Source organism: Puma concolor, chromosome A2, assembly GCF_028749965.1.
Source record: "Puma concolor isolate L17-30 chromosome A2, mPumCon1.1.hap2, whole genome shotgun sequence".
Lineage (NCBI taxonomy): Eukaryota > Metazoa > Chordata > Mammalia > Carnivora > Felidae > Puma > Puma concolor.
Window position 1 is genome coordinate 54,154,324 of NC_141668.1, and position 6,000 is coordinate 54,160,323.

Here is a 6,000-nt window from a genome sequence, read left to right on the forward strand (position 1 = left end):
GAAAATGCTATTATTTTTTCCATTGAAGTGCCTTAACATCACTGTCAACAATCAACTGACCAGGGGTCCCTGGCTGGCTCAGTCAGTTGTCTGACTTTGGTTTTGGCTCAGATCACAATTTATGGTTTTAAGCCCCGCATTGGGCTCTGGGCTAATGGCGTGGAGCCTGTTTGGGATTCTCTCTCGTGCGCTTTCTCTCCCCCTCGTCCCCCCGCCCTGCTCACTCTCTATCTCAAAAATAAATAAACATTTAAAAAAAATCAATTGACCATACATGTGTAGGACTATTTCTGAATTCTCTATTCTGTTACACTAATATATTTGCTTTAGTCTAAAAACACACCATCTTGATTATTGTAGTTTTATAATAAGTCTTTAAGACTTATTATAGACAGATACTTATTATAAGGCAGGTACTGTAAGCCTTCCAATATTGTTCTCTTTCAAAATTGTTTTAGCATTGCAGTTCTGTGTGAATTTTAGAATTAACTTGTCAATGTCTACACACACAACACATACACAAAGTCTGCTGAGATTCTTATTGGAATTACATTTAATCTATACACTGAGAATTGACATCTTAACAATATTGAGTCTTCTGATCTATGAACACTGTGTATATATCCCCATTTTTTATATATTACTTTATTTCTCTGAGCAATATTTTGTATTTTTCAATGTTTTTTCAATGAACAAATTTTTCAGTGTACAAAAGGTTTTGTACATCTTTGTCTAATTTATCCCTAAGAATTCTTTATGCTATTGTAAATGTTATTATTTTCTTGACTCCAATTTCTAGTTGTTTCGTTGATAGTATATAGAAATATAATTTTTGTATATTGATCTTATTTTCTGCATCCTTGCTAAATTCACTTATTTCCGGTGAGTTTTTTTTAGTATATTTAATAGAATTATCTGCATATAAGTCACATGCAAATGAAGACTTTTACTTTTTCCTTTCCAATCTGAGTATCTTTTCTTTTATCTTTCCTTACAGCAATGGCTAGAACCTCCAGTATGTTGAATGCAAGTGCCAAGAGCAGCCATCCTTGCCATGTTCCTCATCTGAGGAGGAAAGCGTTTGCCTTTCAGCATTAACTATGATGTTAGCAGTGGCTTTTTAGTAAATACCCATTATCAGATTGAAGAAATTACCTTAATTCTTAGTTTGCTGAGAGTTATTGTCTTGAATGTGTGTTGAATTTTGTCAAGTACTCCTACATCTATTAAGATGGTCATGTGGGGGGCGCCTGGGTGGCGCAGTCGGTTAAGCGTCCGACTTCAGCCAGGTCACGATCTCGCGGTCTGGGAGTTCGAGCCCCGTGTCAGGCTCTGGGCTGACGGCTCGGAGCCTGGAGCCTGTTTCCGATTCTGTGTCTCCCTCTCTCTCTGCCCCTCCCCCGTTCATGCTCTGTCTCTCTCTGTCCCAAAAATAAATAAACGTTGAAAAAAAAAAAAATTTAAAAAAAAAAAAAAAAAAAAAGATGGTCATGTGGTTCTTTTTTAGTTTGTTAATATGATGAATTATATTAATTTTCATGTTAAGCCAACCTTTCCATTCCTTGGAAAACACCCATTCAATCATGAAATATTATCCATTTTACATATTCTTAGATTTGCCAAAATTGTTAAGAATTTTTGTATCTATGTTTGAGAGGAATTAGTCTGAAACTTTCTTTTCTTGTGATGTCTTTGTCTGGTTTTCATATCGGAGTAATGCTGGCCATATAGATTAAATTGTAAAGAATTCCCAACTTTAATTTGCTGGAAAAGGCTATATAGAATTAGTCATCTTTGCTCCTTAAATGTTTGGTAAAAATCACAGTACAGCCATCTGGGCCTGGAATTTTCTTTGTGGGAAGATTTTTAAGTATAAATCAGTTCTTTAATTGATATATGAGCTAACAGCATACAATAAAGGGCTAAACAGGTTATCTATTTATTATTGAATGAGCTTCAGTTTTTGTATTTCAAGGAATTTATCTATTTCAGTCTAAGTTGTCAAATTCATTGGCATAAAGTTGTTTATCACATTCCCTTATTATCCTTCTAATAGAACATATAGTGATGTCATAACTCTCATTCCTAATATTGGTAATTTGTGTGTTCTCTTTCTTTCTAGCCTTTGCTGATCAGTCTGGTTATAGAGGTTTATCAATTTTATTGGTCTTCTCAAACAAACTGTTTTATTCATTTTCTCTATTGCATTCTGTTTTATATTTCTGCTTTGGTCTTTATTATTTCCTTTTTCTTATTTTAGTTTTCATTTTCTCTTCTTTCTCCAGTTCCTTAAGTTGAAACTGATTTGAAATCTTTCTTCTTTTCTGATACAGGCATTTGATGCTATAAATTTTCCTCTAAATACTGTTTTAGCTAAATCCCACAAATAGTTTTCATTTTCATTCAGTTAAAAGTACTTTGATTCCTTTTTTTACTTTTTTCCTCTACCCATGGATTATTTAGATATTATATGACTTAGAAATTTTTGGAGATTTCCCAGATATATTTGTTACTGATTTCTAATTTAATTCCATTATGATCAGAAGACATCATGACCTGAATTATCTTAAAAGTATTGAGACTTGTTTTGTGACCTAGAGTGTGGTCAATCTTAGTAAATGTTTCATGTGCATTAAAAAAAAATGTGGGTTGAGTGTTCTGTAAATGTCAATTACATAAAGTTGGTTAATAGTTGTTCAAGTCTTCTATATCCTTACTGACTTTGTGCCTATATAATGCTTTGGTCAAGGGAGGCCCCTGGGTCATTAACTCTGACCCAAACCTACAGCATCTGAACAGTATCTGGGGCATGAAACAAGTGTTATCAATGTAGGCTCAAGGACTCTATCAGCTTCTAAGTAGAGTACATCTGTCCCAATTATATATATTTAGGTACTTTAGAAATAAACAAAAAGTGGGTCCAGATACATTATACTCACTGGGACAGACTTTGGTTAGGACTCCATTTATCACTGGGTTGCATACAACCAGAGGGCCATAATGGTGTTTTGGGTTCTTTGGGATCCATATGAGCTCAGATGCTATATCCAGAAGTCCTTGGTTGAAAAATCTGAGTATTCCTCTTTCTCCACTGCCCCTAATGGGTGCCCCTCTGGGGCAAGTATATACATGATGTTTATCATATATACTGGAGGACCCCTTCTCAAGGGAATCTGGGCTCTCCCTTCTATGAGTGGGCTCTAGATCTGACCTACCTGAAGTCTGAAAACTAGGTGAAGAATCCAGTAGTTACACAAGTGGATTTACAAATCAAGTAACAACCTAATCAGCTGTCCTTCTATCTTGCCCCTTGGAACACCACGATTTTAAACTCCTTCACAGATCCATGCCTTGGTATCCATTAATTATGTCCACTGGGCATCTGACAGTTCAGTTCCACAACCTGGCCTTCAACTGCATCCCATCATCTACATTGATATCAAGGAGCCCAAGATCATGGCAGCATCTTCTACCATCAATTCTAGCCTGTAGATATCAGCCACAGCCAATCTTCTCAAAATTGCCAGTATACTCTTCACCATTACATTTTTTATTGCCTTAATTGTGAGTGTCATCTGAGCCTTCACAGGGAAAACACTCAAGTGGTAGCTTCTGAAGTTTCAAACAACACATCCATTCTAACATTGTGACTTCGTTGAGTTTTGTGACCCCTTCCTCAATACCATGCCAGATAAATTCTAGCATTTCCACCATATCTTCCAGATGCCACCCTAGCAGTGTTAGGACCAACTCCAGATATCTAAGGCATTAAAACCCAAGTTAGGAGTTTAAGTGCTACCATGTTACTCTCTCCTATCAAGCCATATATTCCATCCCCCTCCAACACCTTCGAGACCTACTTCCAGGCATATTTCCCAGGTTCCTGCCAATACATTTTAAGAAGAACCTGCAGTTCATTCAGTTGTAACTTATCCTCCTATAGGAAGGACTGTATTTCCCCACTTAGGGTATGCTGAGACCTGATCCTAGTTATCAGTTTGGAGTAAGGAGAGGTAGCAGGGGTGGGTCTTGAGGACGGCAAGTATCATCTTACAATGCAAGTGCCCCCGATAAATTCTATGCAGGATCTCCAAACAAGTGTACACTGATCTCCATCAGCAAAGTGGAGGAGAAGAGTCTGCTTCTGTGGCTCAGAGAACCAAGGGAACATCAGAGTTTAAGTTTCTCAGGCTCACCAACACAAATATTCCCATTCTATGATCCAAGGTTCTAATCTTTTCCTGTCAGCATACTGACTTTGCTGGAGGAGACGATTGAGGCTGTGCATTCAGTTTCCTTTGTGGCCTTGCCACCTTTACTATTTGGGCTGGATCATCAGCACAGATTGCCAGCGTCTGCAGATGAGATTTTTCCTTAAAGGGTGCTATGGAGGCAGCACTCTGGCTTTCACAGCATCCCTTGACTTAAATAGCTAACATGAACCTATGCCATTTTCTTTTTTCAAGCTTGTTAAAGCAGTTAACAATAGCTAACCAACATCTCCAGCTTTATAATTTCCATTAGTCTCATTTCACTGTAATGCCACAGCTAATGTGTAACCTAACACTTCACCTTCCACCTACACCCTACCCAAATCCAATTCAGAAACTGTGACGCATCCACGTGACAGAAGTTATCACTACACCACTTACCACTAGCTATTGGGTCTTTGTTATCATCAGTCCAGTGAATGATCCAGTCACAGAATGCAAACCAGAGGGTTTGCTTTCTAAGGCCATTCCTGGTACCCATCTTGGCCTGGGTTTACCAGCCACCCAAAACCAAAGCCTAAGACAAATACTCACATACAGGTATTTATTTGAGAAGTAATCTGAGGGAACCAGAGAGAAGGATCAGAAAGGGAGAAGTTAGAGAAAGCTAACATAACAATATATTATGGAGTTGGTCACATCTATGGGTGACTGGTGCTCAATCCCACAGGATTTTCTGAGGAAGCTTATAAAAGGCATCTCAGAATTATCTTCCTAGGAGATGGAAGAGAGCATTTACCCTTTAGTCAAGGGTGGTCCTGAGGTCATTAATTCCCCCATATATTTCATACATCTATGATGCATCCCAAGTCACAGTGTCAGAAGATCCCTGGAGAAAAAAGCGAGAGAGTCATGAAATGCTCCCAAGATGAAATGCCATCAAATGAAATTTGTACTTTTGTCCATAAGAAGCTGTCAGAGTCTGCCTCAAACTGTTTCACAGCAGTAATGGAGCAAGAGGTGGGGCCAAGAGCATTTGAAGTAGCACACGAGAAGTGTCAATACAGTTATATACAACCCATAGTTAACAAAACAACTTAAAAAATCAGTAAACACCACTAGAAAATGATTATATAATTTTAAAATATAGCTTTTTATTTAAAAACATAAATCAAGATTACAAAGCTTGAAAAATAAAAAATCAAGATTTTAACTTACTCATTTTAAGCAGTGGTCAAAACCCTCAATAACATATTTAATTTTCTAAATAGCCTTAAAAAGATAATGTATGACAGACTAAAAACAGTTACTGTATTTTCTCATTTTGACTAATATGAAAATAACCTCATTTGTTAGGAGAGACAAAAAGTATATACAAGATATGAAATCATGACTTTTGACAGAAGTAATGTAAAGTATTCTCACTTGTTTAAATAAATTAAGAAAACAACAATGGGGCACCTGGGTGGCTCAGTCAGTTGAGCGTCCGACTTCGGCTCAGGTCATGATCTCATGGTTCGTGGGTTCGAGCCCCGCATCAGGCTCTGTGCTGATGGCTCAGAGTCTGGAGCCCGCTTCAAGTTCTGTGTCTCCCTCTCTCTCTGCCCCTCCTCCACTCACACTCTGTCTCTCTCTCTCTCTCTCTCTTGATCTCTCAAAAATAAATATTTAAGAAATTTTTTTAAAAAATTAAGGAAACAACCAAAATGACATTTTTACATAGTAAAAGAAGTAAATAATTTGGGAGAAAATAAACTATTATTGTATTTAAATAAACACAAACAAAACC